Genomic DNA, 14,546 nt, shown 5'->3' with positions numbered 1-14,546 from the left:
TAGGTGACACCATTCCACATCAAGCCCCATACACACTATCAGATTATCTGCTGAGTTTTTCCTTCAGATTTACCAAAACCATATAATATGAGGACAAACCTTAGGAGTTTCAATGTGTATGCAATCAGGCAGGCCCTTCTACTACATGGTTTTGGTAAATCTGAAGGAAAAACTCAGCAGATAATCTGATAGTGTGTATGGGGCTTTAGTGGTAGAAAATCTCCCCTGTCCTATTTTCTAGTCTAGTCAAAAGGAAAATCTTCAGGTAGGCGAGGGATGAGGCACAGTGTGTAATAGAAAGGCACATCTAAATAACCCCTGAGCCATTAAAATCACAGTCATACAGGAGCTGGCAGAAAAAACATTGTTAGCAAAGATATCAGGCAGTGGACTGTGAACATCACACTGCAGAAATTACTTTTGTTACAGTCTTAATTGGGAGCGATCTGCGGATGTTAAGGTGCAGATTTCACTGGTGATGTAAATACCGGAGAATGCAATGTGTGTGCTGGAGTGTAATTAACAATGAGGATGTGGCGAGTGAGGAGTGATCAGTGTCCTGTAGTACAGATCTCACTTGTGATGTGGATGTTGGGGTGGGAGCTGTGTGTGCTGGAGTGCAGATCACACTTATGGTGTGTGTGTAGTGCAGTGTTGTCTGGTGCTCAAAATTTGTTTGGGGGGTGCAAACAAACTGAAAAATACTGGGAAAAAAACAAACATTAATTGCAGCCTCACTGTCCCGTCAAATGCAACCACTGTACCATCAATTGCAGCCATTGTGCCCATCAAATGCAGCCACTGTACCATCAATTGTAGCCATTATGCCCATCAAATGCAGCCACTGTACCATCAATTGCAGCCATTGTGCCCATCAAATGCAGCAACAGTGCCCATCATATGCAGCCATTGTGCCCATCATATGCAGCCATTGTGCCCATCATATGCAGCCACTTGTGTCCCATCACATGCAGCCACTTGTGCCCCATCAAATGCTGCCACCTGTGCCCCATCAAATGCAGCCACTTGTGCCCCATCAAATGCAGCCACTTGTGCCCCATCAAATGTTGCCACTTGTGCCCCATCAAATGCTGCCACTTGTGCCCATCAAATGCAGCCACTTGTGCCCATCAAATGCTGCCACTGTGACCCCCCCGCCTGATGTCTGCCCGGCACTTACCCCATCTTAGTGGCGGGTCAGGCGGCGGGTGATGACGGCTTGCTGCAGGATGGCTCCAGCGTCCTTCATGCTTCCCCCTTTTCTCTTCTGCCATTCTGCTAGGCGTCCGATGGAGGGCCTGTGCCTTCAGCTAATCAGGTGATGGGTATTAGACCACGTAGAGGTGGTTTAATGTTAGGAAAGAAAATATTCATTTGCTTTTCTAACACATCTGGGTGGACTGCGAGCGCAATGCTCTGCGCTCCAAGTCCACCTTTTTTGAAGCCTATTAGAGCTTGTGACTCTAATCAGGTGATTAAAAAAAACACAAAAAGGGTCCGGACGCCAGAATAGGGGGTGGGAGCAGCGGCCTTGCATAGATTCATGCTATGCATGAATCTATCCATTAGTCATAGAGGGGGTGGCTGGAGAGAGGGGTGGCGCTCATGCGCCCTTAATAGATGCTCTGCCTCTGGTGTAATGGTACTTTTGCCATAGTTGTATGTAGTGTGTAGTGCTACTTTTGCCCTAGTTGTCATTATATTTAGGCAGACCTAAAGTGAGAAGCAGAGGTTCTGCAGACTGACGTATTCATTTTTTAAGTTGTTAAACATTTTTTACATGTAGCACCCTGGTCTTAGGCAGGGTTGCTGACAAATTTAGTCTGCTAAGTGGTAACCAGCCTGGCTAATTGTTAGGGAGATCCACTGACCTTTTTCTTTTTTTTTTTTTCACAATCAAAAAAGGTTTTATTGAAAATATATTCAGGTTTACAATTAGCATGAAATTATAAATGTTGTCAACAATGGAATGTATACAAGCATTGATATAATTAGATAGCATGTATGGTGTAACCATTTATCTCAATTAGAACAGAAGATAAAACCATATCAAATAGATAAGATAGAAACTAGTGAAACCACAGGATAGGGTATGTATTTGGGGAAGGGTGAAAGAGGGTATAGGGTAAAGGGGGTAGGAAGCCAAGGGGGGATTCCATCGCACTAGGGTACATTTCTTTAGGTGAGGTGTGTGTCTAATAGGGGTATATATAACTCATTCTGTGTTTTCTCCTTTCTGTCTCCTTTTCCTCTGTAGAGTAACGGGGAAGGGAAATTCAACTCATAAGTAATTGGTAATCAGAAGAGAGGGTAAAAGCCAGCCAGGGCTGCCAGGTTTTGTTAAAGGATGTGCTGTTCTCTTTTTTCATTGCCACTATTTCCTCCATCTTGAAAATGTATTGCACTCTGTGTAACCAGTCCTTAACTCCTGGGACTGTGGGGGATTTCCAGTAGATAGTAATGAGTGTTTTCGCAGCAACAAGTAGGTGTCTAGAGAGCGATTTTTTGTACCTACTCAAGGTAGTTGGGACTAAATTGATCAGGCATGCGGCTGCATTTAGTTCGAGATTAGTTTCCGTTATATGTTTTGTCCATGTCTTAATTTCATCCCAGTAGGTGCTGATGAGAGGGCATTCCCACCAAATATGTATAAATGAGCCTATACAAGTTTTACATCTCCAACATTTATCCGAGGTGGGGTGAGACCATCTCCCAGCATTTTGTGGTGACATATACCACCGAGTGAGGACCTTATAGGAAATCTCTTGGTATTTGGAGCTTAACGAGCATTTGTGCATCAAAATACACACCTTTTCCCATTGTTTTTCTGAGATTTTAATTTTAAGGTCACGTTCCCACTTCTGTTTGTGCCTATTGTTATCCGCGTGTGGCGTACAATTCAGCCATGAGTAGGCAAGGGACGTGGTGTGAGCTACTGGTGATCTTTTTAGGCATATGGATTCCAGTTGAGTCAACGGGAGTTTAAATTTAGATTTGTGCTTACTGTTTACCACAAAGTCCCGTAATTGCATGTAAAACCAAATGCCAGGAAATGTCCCACCCACCTCGGAGCTAAGTGCGTCAAATGTTTTAATTTTCGAGTTTGTCATGCAGTGGTGAATGAGAAGGTCACGTGGCAGTTTGTGGTGTATACCCGGCGGGAAATCAGGGTTATTGGCAAGCGGTGTCAGTGGGCCCGGGATGGATGCGAGTTTGTATAGACTCGCTATTTTGTGCCAGACATTGATTGTGTTTTCAATCAGTGGGTGTCCTATCTGCTTATCCTTTTTGGAGTGTATGGACCATGGATAGTATAGCGTTTTATGTGAGGTTAGGTTGCTTTCTAATTGGACCCAATCTTTATTTGTGCCGTGGCAGTGCCAGTCTATGAGTCTGGTGATGTGTGCAGCCTGAAAGTATTTCTTAAAATCAGGAAGGCCCATACCCCCCCTACTTTTGGGAAGCGTTAGTAAAGTAAAGTTGATTCTGGATTTTCTGTCTGCCCAGAGGAAGCTTCTCTGTGCTTTAAGAAGAGTGCTAAAAAAGGTTTCCGGAATTTTTATGGGTAGAGCATTGAATAGGTACAATAGTCTAGGCAGTATCGTCATCTTCAAAATAGACGCCCTACCAAACCATGAGAATTTTTTCGGTTGCCACCTCCGCAGGTCTTTCGTTATTGTGGACAATAGAGGCTTAAAGTTGGAGTTGTATAAAGCATCGAGGTTGCTAGTTAAGTTTATTCCTAAGTATTTGAGTGCAGACTGTTCCCATTTATAAGGGTAGTTGTCTTTCAGTCTCTTAAGTTGATCAGGTGGGAGGGTAAGGTTGAGTGCTTCAGATTTCGATTGATTCACTTTAAAATTAGAAATAAACCCGAAGGTTTGAAACACTTTTTGAAGGTTTGGCAAGGATATATGTGGGTTGGTGATGAAGAGTAAAAGGTCATCCGCGTATGCGGCTATTTTGTATTCTCTTTCGTTCACTATGAAGCCCTGAATATCTCTATGTAAATTGATCGTTCTTATTAGGGGTTCTAGGGTGATGATGAAGAGGAGTGGTGATAGAGGACATCCTTGGCGTGTTCCATTGTGGATCGATATGGGGTCAGAGAGTATATTATTTACTTTAATTTGAGCCTGGGGATTTCGATAGAGGGCCGAGATCCATGATAGCATGTTTTCCTTTAGTCCAATATGGGCACAGGTGTCCATCATGTAATCCCAGGAGACTCTATCGAAAGCCTTTTCTGCGTCAGTGGAAAGCAATATTCCAGCTGTTTTAGAGGTTTGAGCAAAGTGGATTAGATTCAGTGCCTTCGTGGTGTTGTCACGAGCTTCCCTACCTGGCATGAATCCCACTTGTTCCAGGCCAATGATCCTTGCCAGAAGGGTTTTTAATCTATTAGCAAGTATTTTGGCCAGGATCTTGAGATCAACATTTAGGAGTGAGATGGGTCTGAAGTTTGCGCATTCGGAGTGGTCCTTGTTAGGTTTGGGGATCACAGCTATGTGTGCCATTAGGAATGAATTGGAGTTGTTTCTGTTTTTTGCTAGAAAGTTAAAAGCAGATTGGAGAGGTTTCAAGAGGGAGATTGTGTATGTCTTATAGTATTGTGATGTAAAACCATCAGGGCCAGGGCTCTTTCCTGCTTTTAAATCTAATATTGCGTCAGAGATTTCTGATATAGTTATAGAGTCATCCAGTCTGTGTGCGTCCTCGCTTGCCAGGGAAGGTAAATTACTTTGTTCCAAAAAGTCTTTGATTGCTTCTTGTTTTGTCTGAGTTATGTGGGGTGGTTTGTGTTGGGCCGGCAGGTCGTATAATTTGGCATAATAATTGTGAAACAGGTCTGCCATTTCTTTAGACTTATATTTCAGAGTCCCCTCTTTGTCCCTAATGGCATGTATATGACTTGATAATGTTGCTTCTTTCAGGGCCTTGGCTAGTTGTTTCCCACTTTTGTCCCCTTGTTCGTCGAAAATATTTTTTTTGAAAAACAGGGATCTTTTAATTTTGAGATCTAGTAAAAGGCGTAGTGCCTTTCTGCAGTCAGTTGCGCTTCTACCCGGAGAGAGTGAGATTGCTTATGTTGCAATTCCAAGTTAGCGATTTGCTGGGATAGTTTTGTAATTTCTCCCTCTCTTTCCCTTTTCTTCCTGGCGCCCCATTTTATCAGTTCACCCCTCTCCACTGATTTGTGGGCTTCCCAGTTGTTTAGCGGGTTTGTATCATTGTCAATGTTGTTGCGGAAGTATGCATTAATCGTGTTGTGGATATCATCTTTCACTATTTGGTCAGTGAGGAGTGTAGGGTTGAGTCTCCAATTAAATGCAGGTTTGTGGTGTGCACCCAGTTCTATGGAGATAGCCGTGGGTGCATGGTCAGAAAGGGCAATAATGCCTATCTCGGCTGCATGTAAACTGCCCAGGTCTCTTTGTGAGACGAAGATCATGTCAATTCTTGAATATCGTTTGTGAGGTGCGGAAAAAAAGGTAAAGTCCTTCTCTGATGGATGGACGGATCTCCATGCATCAACCAGAGTCAGAGACTGCAGTAGTGATTTCATTCGTTTGAGAAGTCTGTAACTGACGTGGGTGTGTCCAGAGGAGGTGTCCCTGAGGGGGGAAAGAGGAATGTTGAAGTCCCCGCCCAGAAGAACACACCCCTCCGCAAACCATTTAAGTTCTTCAATTATTTTGCTACAGAATGGCACATGGGAAGTATTCGGGAAGTAAACGTTAGCAAGTGTTATAGGGGATCCCTCCCAGGTGCCCTTCAGAAACAGATATCTTCCCTCAGGATCAATAAGTTGTTGTTTCAGGTCAAAGGGCGCGTCTTTGTTCACAAGGATGGACACTCCTTTTGTTTTAGCATGGGGGTTGGTAGAGTGGTAAACTTTTGTGTATACGTTATCAGTGAGTTTAGGAATACTCTTATCTTTGAAGTGGGTTTCTTGTAGGAATACTACTAAGGGGCGTACTTTTTTAAGTTCTCTAGACAATTTAGATCGTTTTTCAGGAGTATTCAGACCATTTACATTATGTGAGATAAGAGTTGGCGTTTTTCCTAAAAAAGCATATGCCATCCTGGCCTTTAATATAGGATGGGTGTGTTCTGGAGAAGTTGCGTCTGTGAGTGGTTTTCACAGAAGAGGTTAGTGACACAGAGAGTGCTAGGTTACGATGCTTTGGGTCTGAGAAGGAGATTGCGAACGTGCGTGGGGGTAAGGCGGGGGGGGTGGGGGTAGGCAGGAAGGGGAGTAAGGTGAGGGGGGAGGATAAAAGACGTAGGTGGTTAGGGTATAAAATGAGGAGTGCCCACCAGCCACCAGTTGGTGGTGGGTCAGTTTGGGATTTAACTACCGTGCGTATGTGGTAGTGCTTTCCCTTTGGGGGAGAGTGGGAGGTGATCAGTAGGCAGTCTAACAACGACTGTTTCTTTGAACTGCTCTGTAGTAGTGGTGAAGGTGACCAGTGGAGGGGCCCGTCACAGCTTCCAATTCTAAGCCTCATCCAGAGGTTATCCGTAGGTAAGGTATCTGAGACCATTTATTAGCAACTAATGTAAGCTACAGTAGACTTGAGTAATGGGGGGAGAGAGGGGAAGGGGGATGTACGGGTTGCCATTAACCAGTGTGCAGAAGAGATTAACATTATAAACACAGTATAAACCATTCAAAAGAAAAACGACGGCCTAGGCGCCAGGCTGTATAACAATTACTGGCTTAAAAAACTTCAAACATTTAACCCAAATCCTGAGCATTTGACTTACACCTCTCCTGATTGCATATTGAGGACCAGATGTCCCCGTGTACCCCGGGGGCACCGTAATCCCCGTGCAAGGACGGTGTGTTTCCCACATCAAGTAGGGGAGCCACAAGATCCATAACAGGTGTGTCCATTTCTACAGTAAGGCACATCTTGGTTTCTGTCCCATATAGGTCCAGTCCATTCTTACAATCCCAAAGCAAGATAAGTCTAAGCGGGTTAGGGAGGAGGAACTTCGCTGATGGTTGCTTGGGCTATGCATAAAGAAGGTGCAGACAATATATAGTAAATGGTGTCCTTAGAGTCAACCGATTGCTGCTGCCTGCCATGAGTCGCTAAGGTGTACTTTCCCCCTTGTTATGTTGGAGGAGGGGAATGTGAAGCGGCGACTCGTGCAATGTTACTCACGGTTCTGCAGTCATAAGAGAGGCATCTCGGGGGATGTGGGGGAAAACCACGCAGGCAAGTGGCGACATGCAAGACGCTTAATGCTTTTGCCAATTTCAGAACCTAAATAAAAGATAAAAGTTAAAGCATAATAAAAATAGAAGTGGATGTCGTTGCTGCAGGATATTATAATCTCACCGCAGAGTATGTAGATTAAACCGTATTTAGGGAAAGGGAAAAAAAAAAAAAAAGGGGGGGCTACAGATAGACAGTTCGTAACATTTGCAAATGTGGATCTCAGAGAGCAGCCTTGGATTGTGAACTTGTAGCTCTTAGGGTTGTGGGCTCCCCTGCTGCAGAAAAATAGTCACAGTCGCCAGGTGGGATAACGGGCGAGACGCTCAAAAAAATAGAACAAAACAGGGTGGGTTGCGCCATATCAAAGTGTTATACCAGGAAACCGGGTAATAGCTCGCTTCAAGCCGAGATATGTATTGTAGGAATTGTGGTCACTTCAGTAGCCCCTTGGCTCTCTTGCTCTCGGGCTCCTGGCACTTTTAGAGGATGCTGGGGACTCGAAGTTGTGTCTGTCAGTGCTTCTGCGGTGCTTGCCTAGCTGATGAGGCGAATGTGCGTGAGGAGGTCCCGTTGAGAATTGTGGGTTGTTAATTGCCGGTGGTGTGAGGAATTCAGCATACCAGTCCGGAAGTTCCAGCGGTGGAATTTGTAGCTCCTCACAGAATTTTTTGAGGTCTTCAGGGACTTTTAGCATATGTTGTTTCCCCAGGAAGTTTGCTTGTAGCGCGAATGGGAATTTCCATCTGTAGTTAATTCCCCTTTGCTTCAGTACTTCTAGAAGTGGACGTAGTGCTCTTCTATTTTTAAGTGTGATGGGTGAAAGGTCTTGAAAAAGTTGAATCGTGGCCTCTTCATGCACTATCCTTTCCTTCATCCGTGCTTTTTGGAGAATGTCTTCCTTCAAGCTGAAGTTAGATAGGCAGCAGATGATGTCTCTTGGGGGGATACCGTCCTGCGCTCTGGGTCTGAGAGCCCTGTGTGCCCTGTCAAATTCGATGGGGGATTGTTCCGGCCGTTCGATTAGAGTATTGAAGATAACGGTTAGGGCTGGTCTAATTTGGTCTGGGGGTACTGATTCAGGCACTCCTCTGATCCTGATATTGTTCCGTCTACCACGGTTGTCCAGATCTTCAATCTGCCTATTCATATCGATCAAATGTTGGGAGTGCGAATTCGTAATATCGTCCAGCCTGACCAGTGCTCTGTCCCTCCTTTTCCCAGCTCTGTCTGAGATTGCCATTTGCTCAGTCAGTCTCATTAGCTTGGTTTTAATATCTGTGATTGCTGCAGCAAAAGAGCTTTTAATATCAGCGGCAATGTCTGTCATAGCTGCGTAGGTAAGAAGTTGGTCGTTTTTACCGTTGCCTGCGGCTGAATCTTCAGATGCTGGTAGGGAGACTTCGTCGTCTTCCGTATCCTCAACAACACTGTTTCTCTGTGTCAGTGCCATTTTGGAGCTTTTACTCCCTCCACAATATTTGAACTTGCTAAGGTTTGCTGGTGAGTTCTTTTTTTTCTTCTGGGGTGTTCCTAAAGAGCGGAGAATATGGCTGTGCGTGCTTCTCCTTGATTGCGTGGACATATTCGTCTATCAGGTCTGTTTTCAGTGCACAGGCCCCCCCTGGTCACCAGGTTTTTTCTACATTACAGTCATGTGTGTTGTTCACCAGGCCACTGCCCCTGTGATGGAGTTTGCCAGTTCCCGGGTAGGAGAACTGTATTACTAGTGGGGTATGAACCAGGGCTGGGGTAGAATTAAATGAATATGGACCAAGCAGAGCTAATTGGGGAGATGCAGGGTGTACTTGGAGTAGCAAGATGGCCGCCGCCTCCAGTGAATAGGCCGGAGCCTCAGGCTTTCCTTATTCTGGTGGCCGTGTAGCTGTGCTCCACTTTGTTTGAGTCCTATGACCCCAGTGTCTGCTCCCCAGATCAGTGTTGAGTGTTTGCGCCCACTAGATATATTAAAACAAGTCCGCCGTGAGGGGGGTGTGCAGCGTTTGTACTCACTGCGGCCTGGGGATGGTGTAGGCCGGTTCCAGGGCCTGGATGGTCGCTCCGGGAGTCCGCTTGTGTCCCGTTGTGCCCCGCGATGTCTCCGGGTGAGCGGCGGTGTTCGTCCGCCGAGCGCACTGCCTCCTTACTCCCGTGGCGCAGCGGCAGAGGCTGGCGTGGGCCGGCGAACCTGTAGGCCGCAATATGGCGCCGGGTGCTCCGCGATGCGGCTGGTATGGGTATGCCGCTAGGGATATATGTGCCCCGTCCGACGGTATATTGTACTATAGTTTGTGGACTCCGATCTCTGATTGTGGTTAGTTTCACCAAATAAATGTAGCATAGTTAAAAAAGTTACAAAAGTAGTATACATTTTGGCCTAAATTTATGCAGAAAGATTATTTATTTGCAAATAGTTATAACAGAAACAAAGAAAAACATTTTTTTTCAACATTTTCAGTATTTCTTTTGGTTATTTAGCAACAACAACAAAAAATCCAGTGGTGATTAACCCTTTTACTGCCAGGCCCTGTGCTCCATTTTGTAAACTCAGGTGGCCAGACCATTTTTGCAATATTTCCTTTGTTTTTTTATTTTTCACTTATAGCTTTCAGAATTTGTGAAAGACTCCCCCAAACAATATATTTTCTGAAAGCAGTTGAAGTAGAATTAATAGAAGGTGCTACTGAATTTTTAGACCCTGCGGTATTTGCGCAAATGTTTATCGAACCAAAACCATTATTAGCAGATAAAAACAGCTAATTTTGCAAAATTCCTGCTAAATCCCTATTAAATATAAAAGTTTAACCTGTATGGAGTGAATAAATAACAAACATTTGAACATTTTAAATTGTGTCTTTTTACAAAATGGTGAAAATCGAACGTACCCAAAAAATATCTCTAAAAATCTGAAGGTTTTCATTTTTCACTTACAGCTTTCAGAATTTGAAAAGACCCCTAAAATTAGACATTCTCTAAAAGCACATAATTGCACAAATGTTCATCATATCACTATTTTCACTAAAAATACACTAAAATAATTAATATTGCACATAAGCACAACATAACTTCCCAAATTCCTGCTAAATTAGTACTAAAATGTACGCCCATGGGGGGCCAAGTTTACCCGCACACGGATACACAGGTGTTCCATGCATCACTGTACAGACAGTCCCATTTATGTCAATTGGGATGCAACGGCTGCACAGACATAGCTGCTGTTCCCAATCTGACATCCGTGTGAGTGTGGGTACATGACCCCGAACGCAGACAGTATGAGCTCAGGGACATGCATGCGGACCTACATGGATGTAAAACTGGGAGTAACGGCTCTGTTCGTGCAGGTGCTACATCCCAGATGACATCAATGGGACGGCCTGCACAGAGATGCACGGAACACCTGTGCATCCTTATAAAGGTACGCTGTGTATGGCCTGTGTCAACAAGGCCCCTTTCACACAAGTGCATGGATTGATTCTGCCTGTCCATTTTTCAGGCAGGCCCAATTGGACCACCTATTGTTCTCTATGGAGAGACTGATGTAAATGGACATGTGTCCGTTTACACCCGCCTGCATCCCATCCAGTCCGCAAAAAACAGATGGATGGGAATTCCATTCCCCATCCATCTAGCAGATTGGATCAGATGGCATCCAATGGAAATGGACAGGTGGTCCGTTTCCATCTGACCATCCCAAAGAGAATAGTGAGCTCTGTCCATGCCTGCTCTGCATTAGCGGAGCGGACACGGACCTGTCATCTGCCTGCTCAGCGGGGATCAGCAGACAGATCCCCCGCTGAGCAGGCAGATCTGCTTTTTCAGAGTCTGCTCCATGTGAAAGGAGTCTTACCAGGAGCGGCAGGTCCATTAGTGGCACTGGGGCGCCGCTACCCTGCAGGGCGCTGGACTAGTACATTGTATGAGGGTTTTCTTTTCAAGCCACATGATTAGAGCCTGAGGCTCTAATTAGCTTGAAAAAGGTTGGGCTCGGGCGCATAGCATTGCACCTTAAAACCAACCACTTATGAGTTAATATTCGCTATTGTCTTCCACTTCTCCTCCTGACCAATAAGGATGGTTCGGGTTGGCCGGGAGGAGAAGCTGAGGTATCCGTGGAGGGGTGAGTTGGGGACAGTCACCATGGAGTGTGGGCAGACCTGGGGGGTTTGTGTTTTTTTTTTATATATTTTACTTTTTATATATATTTTTTTGGGAGGGGTCTTTGGTGAGATATTAAAGGTCTAAACAGACCCCCATATATATTTTTTGAGACAGAGAAAGATCCCTTTTCTTTGCAGCGCTTTACTTGAATGAGTGAGAGTCTGCATAGAGATTCCATTCATTGAGAAAATGAGTCTGATACATTGTAACACTTGCGATTACAATATTTTAGCTGTCAGTGTCAGTGGGCATATAGGAGCGATCAGTAGTGATCGCTGCATGTGCATTCTCTTCTACAGGGGAGATCTTAGTAAAAACGTGTTTACTAAAGCCCCCCAAGCTCCAACTTCACCACCACCCACACCACTCCATCCCCCCTCCCACCCCCCACCCCCCCGCGATCTCCAGCATGACAGATCATAAGATCTTCAAGGGAAGGAGAGATGCCGCTCCGGGCAGCCATGATTCGGGAGTGCGGGGGTGATCTGACTGGCGAGGGGACACACCTGGACCCAGCCCCATGCAGCACCCGAAGCTGGTGGGAGTGAAAGAGGAGGGATGCCAGCTAATGATGGTGGCTGCGGGGACTGGGTGTGCAGGGGGGGGTAAGAAGGGAGGTGAAGAAGATAGAAGTGGAGAGTTGGGGGGCAGTTTTAGATGGAAGGGTGCAGCGAGGGTGGAGAGGCAGGGGACAGGGATGCGGCGTGGGTGGGGGGGAGTAGAACGGTCACATTAGGGGTTAATATTTCTGATCAGCAGGTTACAATCCACTGATCAGAGTTATAGAATTGTTCAGCAGAGTCTGCTGAACAATTCTGATATAAGCTTATGGTCACTGAAGTGTCCATAAGCTTATAGGAGAGGGAGAAATGAGCTCCTGGCCACCTGCAGGCACGTCTGTACTGCGTACGGACCTGGCAGTGAAAGGGTTAAATACCACCAAAAGAAAGCTCTATTTGTGTGAAAAAATGATAAAAATTTCATATCGGTGCAGTGTTGTATGACCGCGCAATTGTCATTCAAAGTGTGACAGCACTGAAAGCTGATTTAGCCTGGGCAAGAAGGGGGTAAAAGTGTTCAGTATTGAGGAAGTTAATAAAATAAAGTGTTTTTTTTATTATACATTTTATAATATTTTATTATTATTTTATGTATAATTTTTTTATATTGTTTTTTGTTTTATATCATTTTTGTATAGCGGGCTCTTTCTGTCAGTGGGACCCAGGGAACTTCTCCCCTTTGCCCCCTTATAAATCTGGCGCTGCCCCCACCCCAAAATTCTCCAAGAAAAAGAGCATTTTTCTACGGATAGGACATTCAATAATTGTTTTCATCTACTTTCAAACACCTGCTAGTGCCTAGTAGCCCCACACATATCTATCACTATGTACTTCCCATGTACAGCCCTCTGTATGCTTTTCCTATCACAGTAAGACCCCTTTCACACCACACCGCCCATTGCGTCGGCGGTAAAACGCCGCTATTTTTAGCTATTTATCTATTTAAGATTTGCGGCGGATTTGCGGCGCATTTTCGGACCGCTAGCGGGGCGCTTTTACCCCCCGCTAGCACCCGCGAAAGGGTTAAAACCGCAATAGTGGCGTTTTGCCAGCGGTAATACAGCGCTGCCCCGTTGATTTCAAAGGGGAGCATCGGTGGAGGAGCGGTAAACACACCGCTCCTTCACCGCTACAAAGAAGCTGCTGGCAGGACTTTTTTCTGACGTCCTGCCAGCGCACCGCTGCAGTGTGAAAGCCCTCGGGGCTTTCACACTACACACAATAGTGCAGCTTCTTTAGGGCGGATTGCAGGCGCTATTTCTAACGCTATAGCGCCTGCAAAACGCCCTGGTGTGAAATGGGTGTTAATGAACATTGTCAAAATGGCTGCTGGGATCCCACCCTTTTCTCGTGAGAGGGTCTAGTTTATCCCAAAAAAAACCCTTATTGGCCTTTCTAAGCCATATGACTTCAGTTCAAAGATCAGGAAGTGCATTATGGTTAGTTGGTTACTATGGGGGCTAAATCCTGGATTAATTCAGCGGGTCTGCTAATTGTGAACACGCAGGGTTTGAATTGAACCCATGGTAAACCCAAACCCCAACCTCATGTTTGCATGCAATTATCCCTGGACAGACAAACCCTTTAAGCTTAAAGCCATGTTAAATTCTTGGGTTTTCTTGTTTAAAAATAATAAACATGTTATACTTACCTGCTCTATGCAATGGTTTTGCAGAGCAGCCCTGATCCTTCTCTTCTCGATCTCCCTGCCGGTGCTACTGGCCCCTCCCTCCTGCTGAGTGCCCCCACAGCAAGCAGCTTGCTATGGGGGCACCCGAGTTGAGCCACTGCTCTGTGTGTCCATTCAGACATCAAGACATGGCTTGGCCCTACCCCCTCTCTCTCCTCATTGGCTCACTGACTTTGACTGACTATGGCCAAAGAGGAGGATCAGCCAATGAGGAGGGAGTGTCCCCAGACTTTGTGGCTCTCATGCAACATCGCTGGATTGAGATGGGGATCTGATAAGTATTAGTTGGGGCTGAGGCACACAGAAGATTTTTTATCTTAATGCATAGAATCTGCCTTTTAGAACCTCTTTAAGGTTAATTTTTAATGCACTGCAGTGGGAGTTACTTTTCTGTATTGCTTTACATTGGTGTTTATTATAGTGTGAGAAAGTTTAGGTTTAAATGCAAATAGTAGTCCCAGTTCAAAGAACATTCTCTTTATCTTTTCACTATCATATTATTATTCTCAGTCTGTAGTAGACAGATTTCAGGTCCTAATCATTTAAAATTGCAGACAAAATCACAACTATTAGGAATTGCTATGGCAACGTGCAGGAAATTTGATTCTGCTAGCTCACTGGTAAGTTGCAAGGTATCATAGACTATTCAAACCCTGGCTCAGAAAATCACAAACAAGGAAATTGCTTGTAATGGCTAATCTGTAAATGAAAGTGTGTTCCTGTGCTCTCGTAAATCACTGTTCTTTGTTTTTTCTTGTTTTTTTAATCTAACTAAAGGGACATTTCAATGCAAGAACTTAAGTAAACTCTGTAATAAATGATGTTCAATTGGTATTTTTCTATAAATTGTGAGCGACCATGCCATGATATCTCCTGCCTGGTTTGCCAGATCTAGCAAGACCTCTCTGG

This window comes from Lithobates pipiens, unplaced genomic scaffold (genome assembly GCF_037356315.1).
Source record: "Lithobates pipiens isolate NorthernLeopardFrog02 unplaced genomic scaffold, aLitPip1_a1.2 Scaffold_27, whole genome shotgun sequence".
Taxonomy (NCBI): Eukaryota; Metazoa; Chordata; class Amphibia; order Anura; family Ranidae; genus Lithobates; species Lithobates pipiens.
The sequence above is the reverse complement of the archived record's forward strand: the minus strand, read 5'-3'. Positions refer to the sequence as shown.